The sequence below is a fragment of the Cuculus canorus genome, chromosome 12 (assembly GCF_017976375.1).
Source record: "Cuculus canorus isolate bCucCan1 chromosome 12, bCucCan1.pri, whole genome shotgun sequence".
NCBI lineage: Eukaryota > Metazoa > Chordata > Aves > Cuculiformes > Cuculidae > Cuculus > Cuculus canorus.
Window position 1 is genome coordinate 14,597,367 of NC_071412.1, and position 18,399 is coordinate 14,615,765.

Below are 18,399 nucleotides of genomic sequence, written 5' to 3' on the forward strand. Positions count from 1 at the left end.
TCTCTTTTATTGCTTGGATTAAATGAATACTCTGCACTGTAACATTCAGTAAAGTCATGCCACGTAGGAAATAACAATGGATTTAACCTCTAGCACCGGTATAAAAGCAGCCTTAGTAAAATCGGAGGTAAATAATGCAGCAGTGAAATTACCTTCCTCCAGTTTATGCTGGTGGGGAAAAAACCCTCTCCTGTAATTAAGTAAGACCCGTGGTATTTGGTGTTAAGTTTCACGGGCAGGTCCAGGGATGGAACATGGGGTCATTCTAAATGCCCAATGACGGGCTCATTATCAGTGAAAACACGAACGCATCATTTCTGACTCTTCCTGTGGCAGAAATCATCAGATCAGGTCATAATCAGTTGAGCAAGGGAAGAACCATAAAAGGGACAAATCTGGAACCCAATTACAGCCCACGGTAAGACAGCAGAGACCAAGTCCTGGTGACCTACAGCCAGGCACAACTGCCTGCATGCTGCATCCTTTGAGGGAGGTGAGTGTTGTAGAAACGCGGAGTTTGGTGGAGACAAGACATCTCCTGGTGCTCCTGCAGGACCAGGTGACTTCTTGAACACTCCTTTCCCTGTTGGCTTGCTTTTCACAGAACCTCAGTTTCAGCTTGAGCTCCATGTCCCGTTGAAGTAGGACAATTCGGTGGCCCTAGGGTCTGGATGAGTATCCCAGGGCACTCTGGGGATTGTTGCTAATACCAAAAGGCAAGTTGGGAAGATAGAGAGACACAGTGCTCATTTCTGAGGCAAGAGCCCTTCAGAGCTATCGCAGCAGACGTGGCAGAGCTGGGGCCGTTTCATCAAAGCTCATCAATGCCAGCAGAACACAGGCAACCCGTTGGAGTACCGGATACTTAATGAGGTTCAGGAGACTTCTGAAATGTATGGTTAAAACTGCAAATGCTAAACAGCCGCTACCCTCAGGCCAGTTTGAGAAGCTCTTTACTCTTAGGATTGTTGCATGCTGGCAATCACCCTAACATAATTAAGTAGTTTATTCTATCATGTTTTGATAAATTCCAACCTCACCCGCTGGCTTACCCTGAGAAGGCTTGGTCCATATGCTGTCTAACGTTTGTGGTATACAAGGATTTGTTTCTGCTGTTCATTAATTCTTTCAAATTAAGTGTACTTGGGAAGGGAAAATATTGATGGAAAAACAAATAGTAACTTTCTCACAGAGGGCTGCAGCATGTTCTGCCTTGAATCCTGATTCACGCTAAGCCAAATTTTTCTACTCCTGTGAAATCATAGGTTTTCCAGCTGCAAATTGATAAAGCCTACCTGTTTGCATTTTAAAACTGATATCCAGGTGCAGCACATTGCTGTGAAAAAAAAGCATAACATGACCTCAGCAGGATTCGGGTTTGGTTTTGGTAATGTCTCTCTGGCATTTGTTAGCCAAAGCAAATGCAAATAACATGCTGGAATGATTAAAGTATTCAGTCTTTGCCTTAGCTAATGTTTTGACTCTGAGAAGTAGGTATAACTTGCGCTGGATTCTCAGTCCAAAACAGTTTCTAGCAGCAATTCTGGCCAGAAGAGTGCCAAGAATGAGTGGGAACTGAATATCCTGTTGCTTCCAGGCTGCCGTTAGTGGGATCCAGGCCTTGGGGTGCAGTCGTGGAGATGACCAAGGGGGATATTTACTCAACTGTAATTAACTTAATCAGCCACTGGGTATCAGTATTGTCTCACATCAATATATTAAAAATGATATTTTTATGGAGCTAAACAACTCAACTGGTAAAGAGGCGTTGCTGAGAAGTAAAGTGTGCTTCACAGGGCTGGGAGTGTGATGGTCAGAAGATGAATCCCCTTCAGCTTTTAGATACCTCTGAACTAACCCTGCCCCCCCCCCCAAGCACCTTCTGTCCCTGCAGCTGCAGGCGAGGTGAGCGGCAGCACGGGAACGGGGTGCGGGGTGTTTGCCGGCAGCCTTGCCACCAAGGGAAATGCCCTTGTGGTGCTCCTGTCCAACTGCGGGCCCTGGAAAGCTGTGAATGCCGCAGGCTGGGACGAGTTCTGCCTCTCAGGGAGAGAGTTGTGAAGTGTTTATGTACATGAACTCCGTAATCGGTGTCCGAAGGGATTTGGAGACGCTGAGCCAAGGCCTGGCCTGTGCCAGGGGTGCGAGGGAGCGTGGCTGTTTACATAGGTGCCGTACGATGTTGCAATGACCTTAGTGCTGCCTCCTGGCATGAGCAGATGGAGGAAGAGAAAGGTGTGACCGTTGTCTCAACTGAATTTCTGTCATGTGGTGCCACTCTCCTTGCCTGCCTGCCTAAACAGATGGTTGGGTTTGCGTTTAATGGCGTGCTCCAACCAAAAGGCACAAAAGGTCCTGCCCAGGACCTTACTCCATGAAGATACCTGGGACCACGGTGCTTGTAGGTTTAACGCTCAGCCTGCGGTGAGGTGGGCTCAGACACCACTTGTTTGCTGTCGGATGGACACATGAGATAAGAGTTGCTGCCCTGCATAGAAGCCCAGCAAGTGAGGTGTGTTGGCAGAGTGCTGTGCCCAAGAGCAGTTCCACCACGTGTTCTTCAATGACAGGGGATGATGGCAAAGGGTTGTGCAGGCTTTTCTTCCTTGCTAGGGATGGAACACCTGCGCTGGTGGGATTTCTTGCCTGTTTCCATCCAGTTTTGGCTGCAGGTAACAGTTGCTTCCCTTTCTGCTGCCTTACAGCCTTGCTTCCCATGCCAAAATGTTAATTTAGCCCTTCAGCTATGTTTAAAAATAAAAAATCCTCCACTTCTCAGGGCAATAAAAGGCCAAAAGGAATATAAGAAGTTCACCAGACTGGTCAGTTCACTCCCCACTGTGTCTTCCTGGGGCGTTGCAGCAAAAACAGGCACAAAATCCAAAGCAAACAGCTTCCTCTTCGCTTTCCCCTGGAGCCACTGGCTCCCAGCTGCCGCCTGCGCCAAGGTGCCCAGCTCCCTCCTCCACCCCTGCTTCTCCGCTCTGCCTTGGGCAGCACCAGCAGCTTTCCAGGTTGTGCTGTCATCTTATTCCTCTTCAGCTGTACATAGAGGCTGTTTTCCCCACATTCGAATCATTCCTGCTCTTCATTTCTCCTGTCCTGAAATTTCCTAACCAGCTTCTCAGCTGTTTGGGCACAGACTCTGCCAAGAGCCCCAGTGACAAGGATTTTTCCTCTCTAATCCCTTCTGGAGCGAGATGATATATCCACATCCTCCCTGCTGTTCCTGCCATTCCCTGGCTACCCCACAAAAAGACCCCCGCTAACAGCAGGGCTGGAGTCCTCTGCTTGACTTCATTTCTGGGTTAGCACCAGATGTGGCATCATTGGAAGCTGTAGCAGGATTTATTTGAAAATGCAGACAGGATTATGGCAATGCATTGGATTTCATAGGAGATCTGTGAGGTTGGTAAAAGCTGTAGGATCACAAGATTTGTATTTATCCCTAAGTAATTAACATCTTGTGTTGTAATACGGGGAAATCAGATCACTAAAGGAGAAAAAAGATTATTTGAATGGTTGAAAGTGTCAGTGTTTGTTAATCTGGAGTGAGGTTAAGGTCTCATTTCAAGCCCATCTAAGAAATAATAAGAAGTGCTCACCACACAGCTTCCCTGTTGTCATTTGTTTCAATCCATGTTGACCATAGCTGGCAAGGGGTACAGATCTCCCCTCCACACCGCTCTCTATTTTGTTGTGCCTTATGACAGCAGGGAAAAATGCCTCCTAAGTTAATATTAATAGGAATGGAAGAACATCCAGAGTGACTATCCTGTAGTCTGAGAAGCCTCACGGGAACACATCACTTAAGGCCTCTGAAATGTTAACCAAGAGCAGGTGAACTCCAGTAACCACAGCTCTCTCTGCAGTCCCTGAGTTTCGAAAGGCGCCAAGTGTGTATGTTGAAAATGGCACAGCTCTGCTCGTGGTTTCCCAGCCCTGCATGCCGGGTCTGTGAGTGACTCTGCATCTGCAAGACTTGGCAGGGTGGCAGCCTATGGGAATATGCTGTTGGATGGCCTGGTTTGAAGTGTTTTAAATGTACAAGACATTTTCGAGAGGTAGACTATGGACTTCTTTTATTCCACTAATGTCTATGGGCTTGTTTCCTGCCTTCAGTACTGGTCGTGACCTTGAGTATGGGGGATGCTCTTTACATTGTACTGTGGATAGGGATTGGAGCTCCGGAATGAGATCGTTTTCTTCTTCATTATTCAGTAAGTGCAGCTGTATCTTTTCTTAAAAGGTGAAGAGGTGCAGCTTTGAAGCAGCCATGGAGAAAGAGACTTCTTGTTTGGATTGCTTTCTGTGTTTGGGGCAGTGCCTGTTTAGTTTTAGAGCTACTCACTCTGTGGAGAGAGTGATAATTCGGTTTCTTGAAAATATCATTTCACAAAACTGATGGATCTCTAGGAGATACAAACTATGCATCGCTTATATCAATGCATAGCTGCAAAAAGCTGAGTGAGCAAAACACAGGGGACAGTCCCCACCTTAGTCCTGGGATTCACCCGTACCTTGGGTTGAAGCAGACACTGCAGTTCCTTGCTGTAGTCTGTAGGAATTTAGCAACAGCTGTTTTCTTGAGCCAGGAGCAGGGAGGATCAGAAGCAGACCACTGCACAGGTGTCAAGATGCCAGCTGATGCTCAGGGTTTCGGCAGCGTGAACATAACAGCACGAGAGGAAGCAAGACTGGAATGGAATAAAATGCAGTGGAGACATGGAAACAAGAAGGGGGAAGCCGGACTCCAGCATTTGAGCAAAAAGCGTGAGCCTAAATGAAGTAAAACCCCAACATAACATGCCCAGCAAGCATTAGACTGCAAAGACCTGTTTTTAAATGTAACTAATGTCGAGATATGGAGTTCAATCATTTTTCAGTTTCACACATGCCTTTCCCCCATAAATGCTTATCCTTTTTGCATCGGGTTTGCTTTTTTTTCACCAAATATCTTTCTTTCCTGAACAAGAAAGACCCTAATCAGTTCAGGGTGCTTGCCACCTACTATCAGTGCTTATTTTGGGGATAGCTCAGCAAAGATTTAAATTGTCTGAACTGCATTAAAATGAATTGTTGACATTCCAGCCCAAACCTCAGGAGGCAGGAATCTGCCATGAGAGCATAGAGGGAAGGGCTGTTATAATAAAGCATACATGTAATGAGGTTTGATGGGCTTGAAATTCAAAGTCTGGTCCACATTACGAAACATTCACTGGTTTAACTGAATCAGTTTCAAATTGATGTAATTAAGCTCCTAGACAGCCTCAGTGCAGACATCTTCATATTGGTTTTATCCATTCTTCAACCAGTTTAGCTCAGATGTGTTAGGAAAGAAACGTCTGGGAAACCCACGGAAGGGTTGCCATTTGCAGACCTGAGCTGTTAAGATTTGTTCTCACGTATCTTGCTTCTTCAGCTTCTTGCAAATCCCATGTTTGTTCTCTTCTGACTCTGAACTCCCGTTGACTTTGGGTGCCCTGGATCAGAGCACCCTGCTCTCTGAAGGAAGAGTGCAGCTGTCCTAGTGACATAGCGTATGATATCCAGCAAACCAGGAGTGCAGGTGACATGCTGTGAAACCCTGATAGATTTTGATCTCCTTTTATAAACATGGGGCTTTAGGTTGCCCTTGAAGGTTGACATTCAGTGTCCTGAGTTCCAGGACGAGGTTCTGGTGGAGTTTCCAGGCTGGGATCCATGAGAGAGTCAAATCCATGACAGATTTGCAACACGTGAAGAACTGCAGATCCACGAGCAGCACTGAATTGGTAAAACGTGCACACAGAAGCTGTTGTCTTCTGTGCTGCTCCGCAGAGGATGTGGATATCTTACTGGTCCACCTAGGGAGATTGTGTGCTCCCCGAGCAAAGTGCAACAGTTCATGGCTTAGTCCCAGGAGACACTGGTGGCCTTCAGAGAAGCAGCCCTCCCACCTGGCAGAATGCGGCAGCAGCCTTCAAATTGCCACTGTGTTGCAGGGCTGTACCAAGGGATGCGACTGAAAGAATCCCTTCTACTGGGAAAGAGAGGCTCAGTGTTGAGCTCACTTGATTTTTCTTTGCAGGAGAAGGAGTGATGATGCCAATTCTGAACTCAAGCGTGGATTTTGCAGAGGTTAATGTACCCCTGGAGGCTGTGGAACAAAACTGTCTGTCAAACAAAACTGTTTTCTGGGGCAGGGAGGTGGAGTGCATAGAAGTACATTATATTCTGTTGACCATTAATTGTATAAACAAAACACTACTGAGAATGTTTTTATGTGCCACTCTGTTTTCTTATAAAATATAGGGATTCCTGAAGCTGTGTAGAAATTCCATAGTAAACATAAAATCTGGCAAACTATATCCATCCCATGGAACGTGGACAGATAATCGCAACTCTGTGGAGTAACAGCATCATGGGAGCGGGAGAAGCTGCAGGTCTTGCCACACATGATGGGGCAGAACAACAGAACAGAAAACTCCCACAATTCCGACCTCACATGCCCTTCTTGGGAAAAGAAGCTGTCATTCCCCAGAGGCCAGGGAATCCATCCTACCTTCCTAAGACACCATGGGTGGTACTTTGAGAGGATTAGTGATTTGAACATGATGTTCTAGTCTTTAAACCCTTGCAGAGGGCAGGAGTGGTTGCAGTTGTTCCTGCATATTTAGTACAGAAAAATCAGTTGTTTGTTCACCGTCTCCAGCATTGCCTGGTGCTCAGCAACAAGGAGGCATCAATAAGTTTTTGGAAAACTTTTAGGGCACGTCTAAGTGATTCTGACAGCAGCTGCCTGCCTGTAGCTAATGAAAGGTTTTCACATTCCTTTCCATATGCTTTGAAATGCTAGAGGAAATGTCCCAGGGACTCAAATTATAGGTGTTACTTGGGAGTAACTGCTACATTATTGTTGAACACCTGGAACTGGCAGCGAGCAGACTGCACACTGGAAAAGAAGGAATTGGACACTCTTAGCTGCCCCTTCCTACCTCCAGCAACAAGTCCTTAGGCAGCCTTGCCCCTGGGCTTTGTTCCACTGAAATAGGTAGGGAGAGGCTGCAGATGGTCATTAAGATGAACCATGTCCCATTGCCACCTTCTGGTCTGGTTCTGACTGTCACATCTTCCCGTTCCTTGCTAAAGCACAAGAGAATTTAGTTTCGATGTCCAAGCATTCGTTCCATGAAGCTGAGCCCTGAATGGATTTGGATAGGCATCTTCACAGATAGTACTGGCTGTTCACAGAGGATGTGTATCTGCTTTCCATAGAGAAAGACAGCCGGGGCTGCCCTGCAGTCCTCCTGCTATTTATTTAATTTATTTAACATCTTGACAGTAAAACCATTGGAATCAGGTTTGCCAAAGATACTTCTTTTTCTTCCAACTTATCATCTCCTCTCAACCTGTCTAAGAAAAGCATTCTTGGCATGGCAGAGGCGGCCCTTTATCCCACTGCTTTGCCTTTGAAGTTGGGCTCTGCAACATGATTGGTACCTGGCCAGGAAAGAAAAAACAAAGTCTGGTACTGCCAGTTGGCTGCACATTGACTGCACAAAGGTGGTACTGACGGAAAAGCTTCCATTTCACAGAAGGAATAGTGGGAGGACAGTATTGTTATTTCTGTTTACGTTACCTGATGCAACACGGAAGCTGCATTCAAGATGAAGGCCCAGGTGTGCTCACTGCAAACCCATGTTGGCAGCCAGCTCCTGCACTGATGGATTTAATACAACAAACAGGCCCGTACCACAGTCAGCGTTCTGCGTTTCTCACCACAAAGTAAAATCCACCACGAACGTACCCTGGCATTGGCTTCATCATAGAAACTACCTGCCTCTTGTCTTTGGTCTTAGCCAGCCTGCTGAAAAAATCCCTTGGCAGTGATAAAATAGCTTGTACGTGTCAGCTTGTACACGATGTTCAGAGCTGTTTGCTAATATGTACTCGTATATACTTGTAATTGCCTTGTCTACAGAGGTTTAATCTGTCAGTGAATTCATATCTAGTAAAAATAGAGACGGAAATGGGACTTAAAAAGTACCAGTGGGGTCCTTCCAAAGTGTGAGAAAGAAAATGTACTGGTGAGCTGGAATCCAGAACTGCTTACCCTGCTGCGAGCTTTGAAATAACTCTCTGTGCAGCCAGTATTGATCCTTCTCAACCATGTGGTGGGCGTAACGTGGGTGAAACCCTAGCAGAGACCTCCATGGAGAACTGCAGGCAGGAAACAACCAGGGAATGGCTCAAAAATGGGAATTAAAATAAAGCAGGTCTTTCATGTATAACCTCTTTGAGATATTGATGGCACCAACTTAGCCTTGTTTCTTTTGTTTCTTTCTCAGAAGCTTATAGTCAGAAAGGACATTCCACAGTAAACAGCAGTCTCTTCCCATCATCTAACCACCCCCTCACACAAAGATTTGAGACTAGAGCACAGCCAGCACTGCCTGGGCATATCTCTTCCCATATAATTTCCATAATACAGCCCTTTCCTCTGACTGTAATGCAGACACCGTAAATATACGGCCGCTTACCATAATGCTACATTCCTGCTCCCCCCGTCTGCGATAGACACCTCAAAATAACATACAAAGACTTAGCTCTCAAGAGTCCCAAAGGAAAGGATTGGTTTTTTTTTTCTGGCAGTGGGAGCCCTAGACCTTCGCGCATGCTCCAGCTGGCTGGAGCAGATCAAGATGGGATCATCTTCATGTGGGCTCCAAGGGCGCTGAGGAGGTGGTGTCTAAGCAGGGCTGCCCGGGTGTTGTACTGATTCAGAGTCTGTACCCCAGACAGTCAGCAATTGCCTCAACAAACTCATATATAGGTGAGGAAAGTGAGCTCTAGATCACAGGAAGGACACAACTGAGGTCACCCTGACCTCACGCTCTGCCTGCTAGGCCCTGCCGTTTCCTCACAGCTGACCAAACCCCTCCTTTGCAACCTTCCTCCCTACCCTGGGAACCATAAGAGAAAGCCTGTAGTCTCCGAGTTGTGGTTACTGGTGCTACCTCCAAGCATACACGTGCTCAGTTTTTGTGTGCAGGTCCCTTGCCGTATCTCCACTGACATTGGTCACTACCTCAAGCACAAGTCATGCAGGCATCAACTATCTGCTAATAGAAAAAATAGCGCATTTCCACTTGGAACCTCTCTGCTGGGAAGCCTAGAACACTGTGTAAACAGCAATCAAGCTTGGATCATCCCAGTGCAGTGAGTCATTTTTATTAACTCTGTTTTCAGACCAATACATTTGGGTTCAGAGCTGTTAGGTGACTTTTCCAAACAAAACCGCAAGAGGACCAGGAAGAGACCCCTGGGATCCTGGTGCTCCCACCCTTTCTAGAAGGTGTCGCTGCCTTAGCCCCTGCTTCCGCTGTAATGAAATAGCTGTGCTGGTGGCAGTCCAGAGGAGGCAGAGGAGGAATTCTATTCTATTCCTAAAGATAGAATCATAGGATCATAGAATCATAGAATCATAGAATGGTTTTGGTTGGAAGGGACCTCAAAGCCATCCAGTTCCAACCCCTTGCCATGGGCAGGGACACCTCCCACTGGATCAGGTTGCTCCAAGCCCCATCCAACGTGGCCTTGAACCCCTCCAGGGATGGGGCAGCCACCACTGCTCTGGGCGACCTGTGCCGCTGCCTCTCCACCCTCAGCGCGGAGAATTTCTTCCTAATGTCTGATCTAAATCTTCCCCCTTCCAATTTAAAGCCATTCCCCCTCATCCTATCACTGTCATTGTTGCTGAGTATTTCCCAAGTGCTCTAACCTTTCCAGCTTTATTGTGATTCCTTGATTTCTCCTCCTGTCCTCAGTAATTGCTTCTTGCAAGTAGAAATAGCCTGAGGCAGAACTGGAAAGCAAACAGGATCACACTGAATAAATCCATCTTCACAGTTCTTTTTTGTGTACGCCTTTCTATCAGTTAGGTTCAAAGAAAGTATCTCCTTACTCTGCCTCGGCTGTTTAGCATTTTTTATTAACAAAGTCCTCTTTTAGGCTGCAGCCCATTGAGGTTCATTAATCAACAATTGCCGTGAAGTGAAAAATTCTCAAACTCCCAAAAATCTTTTTCTTGGAGTGAGTTAACACTAACAATGAAGTTTTCCTTGGCTGACTGTCCCCTACTTTGATGTGTCTGGGTGAGAAACTAAAAGCCGCAAAGGTGTTATAAACTGGGCACCAATCACAGATCGAGACACGCTGGTATGTGCTTCTAACCAATAAATATATATAGCGTAGCAAGAATTAGTGTTTGGGTTGTGTGAGAGACTTTTTGGCATTTCAGTGATTTTCTTATCAGCTTTTCATTAGTTGAACTATTTTTTTTTTTTTAAAGAACAGCAAATTCTTCTCGGTGTCCTGAAAATGGCACAGAAACCAGTCACCCAAACCCCGTTCCTAGAGTAACACTGGTTTACGTTATTTCTGGCAGGAGCGATAATACAGCTCTTCTTAATTTTGGGAGCAGGCTGTTATTGAAACATAAGCCTCTGCAGTTTTGAAGGCTTTTGAGTACCTCTGGCAGCCCTGGTGAGCTGCATTGGCAGCCAGGAGACGTGACCCTGTTCAAAGGTCCATTCCTGGGGCCAGGCCTGGCAGGAGAATGTGCCACTGCCCTTCGGATGAGGGCAGAGCTGACGTGCACGGTTTTTTCACTGCTATTGCTTACAGAAGGTAATTTTTAATGAGAGCGCAGGCAGAGAAAAAGCTCAGGGGTTACTTCTGAGAGTGTAAAGTCCCTAAGCCTGCTCAAGGTTGCCTCCCAAATAAAGCCTTGCTCCTGAGGGCAGTAAAATAAGTAGGAAGACTCCTATGGCTTTTTATGGGCCAGTGAATGGGGACGAAGGACCAAATAGCTCCTGAGAGCACTCAAGCTGCTTAAGTGCTGTTTCAGGCTGGCCAAATCCACGCTCCGAAGGTCAGAAGGAGGCAGAGCATTCCACAAACCCAAGATTGCAGCAGTATGAGTGCTGCCCTTCCAGTGCCAGCAAACCACAGACTCCAGCAGTCCTCTGCCCTCCAACTGAGGAGAGTGAGACGGTTTGTACTTCACCATTGTGTTCCTCGCCTTTGCCTTGACTGCTGGAATTGTTCTGATGGAAGCTATTGCTTGCATCATCTCTCCACAGCATTACTGTTATTTCTTTAACCTACTATAAAAAGCGAACGGAAATAAAAGGCACTGCTCTGTCCTGCATAAATAAGATGCAATGTTTACCATTGATGATAGTTACCAGGGTGCTTTTTCCTCCTGTGAGTCTAAAGTGGATAAAATCACCCATCTTTGTTTCTGTTTTTGTGTACATCTATTTTTGTTGCTTACATTTCAAATTACTGTATTTTTCTAACAGTAAAAGGCTGCATTTTGCACGCATTGCACATTCTATAAAACCTTTGGAAAAAAAAATGGCAGTGTGAATTCCTTCCCTACTGGGGCTGGAAGGATTTTAAAGTCTCATGAAGGAAAAACCATGCCAACTTTTTGCAGACAAATTCTGCAATAGGTGATCGAACAGTGAATGTGTGAGTTTCACATGCGCACACACGTGGAGGGGTATCAGCCGTCAGGGGAAAGCAAGGCTGATGAACAAGAGCTTGTTTCGTATCTCATATCATACTAAGACAGGCTGAGAGAGTTGGGGTTGTTCATCTTGCAGAAGAGAAGGCTCCAGGGAGGCCTTAGAGCAGGTTCCAGTACTGAAAGGTTTGAAGCTAAGAGAGGGGAGATGAGATCTTAGAAAGAAATGTTTTCCTGTGAGGGTGGGGAGGCCCTGGCCCAGGTTGCCCAGAGCAGTGGTGGCTGCCTCATCTCTGGAGGTGTTCAAGGCCAGGTTGGATGGGGCTGTGAGCAGCCTGATCCAGAGGGAGGTGTCCCTGCCCATGGCAGGGGATTGAAACTGGATGGGCTTTGGGGTCCCTTCCAATCCAAACCATTTCACGACTCTATGATCCTATGACAGCTTGTATTCAAGCACAGTAAATATTTCACTGCAGTATCAGAGGTCTAAACCTTGTAGCGTTATGTGAGTGAGGCCCATATGTTCCCCTACACCAGGAAAATGCACAGGGTGCATCGCTGGGACCTGGCTTCTCCCTCCAGCTCTGTTGGTTCTTTATTGCATGGAGGGAGGCAAATCGCTGTGGGCCTGGTGGTGCCCCCTTGGAGATCCACTGGAACCTGCTGGGAAGACATAACCAGCTTGTTCCTTTCAGCATTATGTGCCTTGTTAGGACCAGTTTGGGGAAAAGGAAGATAAAATGGATGGGAGTGCTACCAACATTTCCAATCTTTTGAAAACTTATTGCCAAGATATAAGTAGCAGCCAGTTATTGATTTGTACCAATTTAATAATTTCAATTCAGAAATATTTCAAATAAATCCAGTAGAAAATAGGTGGGAGTTGTTCCAGAGCTGGCAGGGTGGCTCCACCATTGTCCTTATTTTTATATCATTTTAATGAGGCTGTTTTTCCACCCTCTTTCCACTCTGTTGGTTTGCTTTCCCTGAAGAGAGTAAACAACCCTATGCAGGAAGGTGATCTGAGTTCCACTGTTAATAATTTGGGGCTTGAATAAGTGAGAAGTGCTGTTTACAAAGAAAAAAAATAGATAAATACAAAAATCAGAACCTCTGTTTGGCTTTGCAAACAAAAGTAGCCCAAAAATAAACAGGCCTACCCAGCAGAAAAGAGGCTCTGAGGGGAAGTGGATGCCAAGCAAAGAGGCAGATGTAAAGAGCGTTTCCTATTTGGTTTAGCAACTGCAGACTTTTGTCTCCAGTCTGCATGCATTTCCTCCAATGATTCATCATAAACGTGCATTTATAAATAAACTCCGCCTTGGCCTGGCACATCGATTGCGGGCTGGGTACTGGGGGGGAAGTCAGAGTCCCCTTTTTGAGTGATACCTGTGTGGCAAGATGTTTTTATACAACTGTTTCCAGGCTGTTTATTTTATTTATGTTGAGGGATTGTGACTCTGAGAGATGAGACCTGTGGGTTTCTCATTTCATCTGAGTAACAATTCATTAAAGAGTTTATTTAAGCCAGCCTGGTGCTATGCTATCCGTGTTGTATGCATCCATAGCCACTCCGGAGCCTTGGGTTGGTGAGCGCGGTGCAGCCGGTGTCTCTGGGGGCTGGAGGAAGGTGTCAGTTAGGAGTCTGTCTCTGCTGCCTCCCCAGGGACACGGGGTATGACAGCAACTGTCAGGCAGAGTGCGGGAGGCTGAGCGAACCCACAGTGTTTATCCCTCTGCATTTTCAGTGTTTGTTCAAAACAGCAGCTCAGGAAGATTCCCATACCGGTGTCCGAGAGAGACCTCAGCACAAGACAGCTTGTAGTGAAGCCAAGTTGCAAGTTATGTCTCCTTCCTTTGAACTCCAGCCTTGAACCTGGCCTTGCAACCTGACCCACCGGGGAAGCTGCCACAAAATAAGCTTGGAAGAGCTGTAACAACCATGCTGTGTCTCTGTGGTTCATTAGCACTCTGGATATCCAGTGCAACTGCACTTGGGCCGTGCCCTTGATGGCTGTGGACCAAATCCCTGCCAAACCATCCCAGCTGTCTTTGCTGTAGACCTTTCAGACTTGGCTCCTCACCATCTTCTCCTCCCCGAGCTGTGCCCAGCTACCGCTCCGGTGGCTCTTCCCATCTCTGCTGCCTTCCCAGCCCCACACTGCTGTGCTGGGAGCTGACCCAGCTTGCTGGTGCCGGTCCTGGAGGGCCACCAGCAGCCCCCCAGTTTTCTTTCCTTGCTCCTGTCGTACCTACAATACTTTTGTAGCCCTTGTCCTGTGGGCTGAGCTCTGCAGGCTGAGGACCAGGGGTTGGCTTTGCACACAGTGAGTGTAGCTGAACGGCTTTTGAGGAGTGCTGCAAGGTTTGGTGTAGCTGGAAGGAGACCACGTCAGGTGGCTTAGGCTGAGGTAAACCTACCTCACGGTCATCTATGCGCTGTTTTCAGGTGATTGCAGTTAGGTGTAGTTTTTCATAAGGAATGTGCTATTCTTTTACACCAGGTGCTGAATGTTTCTGCATGGAATTATATCATCCTGCCAGATGGGTGAGTGGCATTCCTGAAAGAGGGAGCCCTAAAATCCTTCTGATGGCAATACCAGCATGGGCATCGTTCATACAAAACTACAGCTTTTCCATTTTGGCTCTGGGGCGACCTTAGAGCAGCCCTCCAGTACGAAAAGGGGCTACGGGGAAACTGGGGGAGGGGCTCTTGATCAGGGAGTGCAGGGACAGGACAAGGGAAACAGTTTAAGCTGAAAGAGGGGAGATCGAGATGAGATCTTAGAAAGAAATGTTTTCCTGTGAGGGTGGGGAGGCCCTGGCCCAGGTTGCCCAGAGCAGTGGTGGCTGCCCCATCCCTGGAGGGGTTCAAGGCCACGTTGGATGGGGCTTGGAGCAACCTGATCCAGTGGGAGGTTGGAACTGAGTGGGCTTTGAGGTCCCTTCCAAGCCAAACCATTCTGTGTTTCTGTGATTCTATGATGTAAATCTTCCTCTGTTGGAATGATGGTGGGGGAGCAGTTAAATAAATGTAAAGGTTTTTTAAGAACAAGAGCTAGTCAATAGTAAATGTCCCTAACTTTTTTTTTTTCTATGGGTCTCATTCTGAGTGCATTCAGAGCACTCCTGAACTCTTACTGACTCATAGACCTGTGGCAAAATCTGCAAAGCAAAAGTCTGCTTTCTCTGCAGATGGCGTAAAGGCGCAACATAGAGAAAACAAAGGGCAGGCAGTCTCAGACTCTGCACAGCACATGATTCTCTAATAAAAAATGTTTGGCCTCTTCTCAGGAATAACATGGCCATGCTTGTAGCTCCAAAAGAAGCCCTGAATGATATTAATACATTCATTAGAACAAGTTCAAAGAAAAATCATCTTAATTAGCTTGCCTGGCTGAAACTGAGCTTCATTAATCTAAAGTAGATTAACCTGATGGTAATGCCATTAAAGCTGGCTGGGATATTAATGAAATATATGCAGTTGCAGAGAGCCCAAACGTCCTCCTGCCAGTCGAGGACTGATAAAACCACTGGCGATTTGCGCAGTTCAGGCTGTTTTAAGGAGGACCTACCTGTTCTACAGCCATCACCTTCCTTCTGTAGCTCAGCCACAGCATTGCTTTTGGGACAAAAAGGGAGAGGGAGCATCCTACAGAGAAACTTGGGAAAACAACTTGCTTTGTGCGAAAATCTTGCTAGAGCAGAGCGTGCACGTGCACGTTTGGAACAGGTAGGGATTTGCCCGTGCAGGGAGTGTGCAGGCTTTTTATAAGGCAAACTGTGGTGCAGGACTTTGAAAGTTTGACCTGCTTTTCAGCTCTACATTGGTGCACAGTAAGCAGTAAGGATCTAAAAGCTTCCAGAAACCCCGTGAAGACCCAGAGGGCTTAAAATGGCTTTCTCCTTCTCCCCAGGCTCCAGTATTCTTAATCTCAACTCTTTTTAGTCTTTGACACATCATTAAAGTGACAGTTCAAGAGCAGCTCTGAGATCAAAGGCCTGCAGAGCTTCTATCATGTTGCAACGCTTTCGGCAACTCTTTCTCCAGGCCTGCTTCTTAACTCCCTCCTTCCAGCCACGAGGTTGGAGCTCCCTTGCTGAAGGCCAGCAGCAGTGGGCAGCGCTGCCTGAGTCCCTTCCCTGCCCCTTGGTCTCTTTGGGGCTCTCCCCCTCCGCTGGGTCACTCTGGTTTTGCTGGACCAAGGCTCAGCCCAGCCACTAAATACAGTGCATTCACTAATTTGGGTGTATTTGCACTACCGAAACAACTTCAGGTTTGGGCATGGCCGTATACAAATATATACAAATCCAAAACGCAAATAAGGAGGATTTGCAAAATCATCTCTGATCCGGAGTGCTAAGAGAAGACGTGGGACGGAGTATGAGATGAGGAAGCAGGGAGATGGAATTCCTTTCCCAACCCTTCCCTAAGCACGCAGTGCTGCTGCGGGGAACCAGCTAATCTCCTGGATAATCTCCTGGAGAGTTTGCCACGTGTCCTTTTGCAGTGCCTACACAAGACCATGCAAGAGGCTGATTTCATGCTGTAAATCACCCAGTGTCCAGCACAAGGTGGTGCTGAGCAAAGCGAATCCAAGCATTCCCAAGCATTCCCTGTTTTCTATTTGCATACCTCCCACCTACCTAAGTGCTGAATAAGTTTTGCAGCTTCACTGATAGATATTTGTAGAAGTGAAAGGAAATATATATGCACACTTGTTCTTAGGACAAGATTTAGGGACCTTCCTTCCTCTGCAGTGGCTCAGGTGAGGAGTTTCAGATGTGGAGGACTGAGTCCTGCCAGCCTCACTGTATCGCCTCTCCTAATGCTGGGTATTTGGTGACTAAGTGTCTTTCTCTTGTTGCACCGTAAAATGCTGGGTTGGAGCACAGCTTATTTACAAGGTAACACGGCGTGATGCATCATAAAGACACTTTTGAAGAATTTCTGTTATTAAAAACTGCCCATGGAAAGAATTAGGTCAGGTGTTTACAAGCCAAAGCTTTGGGGATAATTAGGTGGAAGGGAGCAACTTCAGAAAAGAGGGTTATTTTCCGGCCCTCCAAGAAGCCTGCAGTAATGTGCGTGTTAGCAGTAACCTCTCCTCAGTGAGTTTCCCACCTCCTTACTGCGGGATCTGTTACAGCCATTGCTTTGGGGATGGGGACAGAAAGCAATGCTTAGAAAAGTCTCCAAAAATGCAGAACCCCTTGAGCAAACCTGGTGATGTCCAGGCTTTCTATAAACAGCTGTCAAAGTCCTCTTAAGGGGGCTTCTTGTAAATACAAGCCCTCGCTCGCTACTGCTGCGCAGCGAGTCTGAATACCACCTTTGAGGGAAGAAAATAGTTTTCTTTTATTTTTTTTTTTCCTAAAAAAAAAAGGCCACTTGTTCCTGGTGGCAGAGCGTGTGTGTGGAGAGGAGAGACGGGGCAGGGCGCTGGCTGTTTGTGCACTTCAAGCAGAGCGACCTCCTTGAACCTCTCCGTGCACAATGCTGCTTTCCATGGAAAGTCTGGCTGTATTACCTTTGGCAAGGGCTGAGGGAATATTTTTGGAAGCTTTAAAATCCTCTGTGGAACATGCTTCATTTTCGTTTGTATACGGTATCTTTATATTTGTTCAATAAGAAAAGGTTTCTGTTTTGCTGCAGTTGGTTCCTGACCCTTCCCTTCAGTGCTTCTCCAGTGGCACCCATGGTGTTGGAAAGGCTCATCCTCGTGGGACAAAGAAACCTCAGGCCTACAGCATCAGCCCCTGCCATATTGTACTGGTTAAAGCTCAGTTGCCCCTCTCTCCTGAAAGTTTGTTTAAAGTGGTAAGAATATAACCTGTTCAAAGGGAGACCTCCAAGGGCCTGGTTCCCATTTGCATGTAAGCCTTTGTGCAGTGCTGGAGCGGCGTAAAGGGGCCCTCTGTCCTAAATGGGAATCAGACCCCACAGCTGCCTTCTTCAGTGTCCTTCTTTCTGCCTGCAAAGCAAGGAAATGTCTGTCAAACGGGAAAGGGACAATTAAAATAAATAAATATTGCAAATCAAGGTTTGCAGGGCCAGTCAGTTTGTGCAGCGTTACCCGGCGGTGGATAACCAGGCTGGCTCCATGGGGTCTCACCTGGACTGCCTTGCAGAGGGACTTCAGGTAAAACACAGGAGATGTTAAACCCAGTTTTACTTTTGGGGTTGCATTTGAATCACAGAATGCCAGGTTGGAAGGGACCTCAGGGGTCATCTGATCTAACATTTGGGGTGATCTATAGTTTAAATGAGATGGCCCAGCACCCTGTCCAGCTGAGCCTTAAAAGTGCCCAGCGGAAAGGGATCCACCGCTTCCCCTGGGAGATTATTCCCATGTTTTACTGTTCTCATGGTGAAAAATTTCCTTCTGGAATCCAGTTGGAATCTCCCCAAAAGCAACTTCTACCCACTCCTTGTCTTTTCCATGTGAGTCCTTGTTAAAAGGGAGTCTCCATCCTCTTGATAGCTGAAAGGAACAGAGTATGAGCAGGAACGTGGGAAGTGAATGTATATAAGAGCATTCTAGGAGGAGTACCCATTACTTTTTACTTTACTAGTTTTAGGAAATAAATGTGATCTGATTGTTCTTGCTCCCTTGGAGCAGCTGTGATGGCCAAACTGGAGTGATGCTGGAAGGGGAAGGTGTCCAGGTACCACCAGCCTGGACACACCGAAGTGAGGTGAGAATGGAGGCAGGGAAGGAGGCCGTACGCTGGCTGGGCTCTGACCTGGCTTGTGCTGCTCTGTACCAGGGAGGTTTTTTCACATCCTTTGGGGACAGCAGATGCAGGCACAGACAGGACTTCTAGTGGCTCCTTTAGAATTAGCTGTTCTTTATGTTTAAAGAATATTTGGCAGTGCTGTA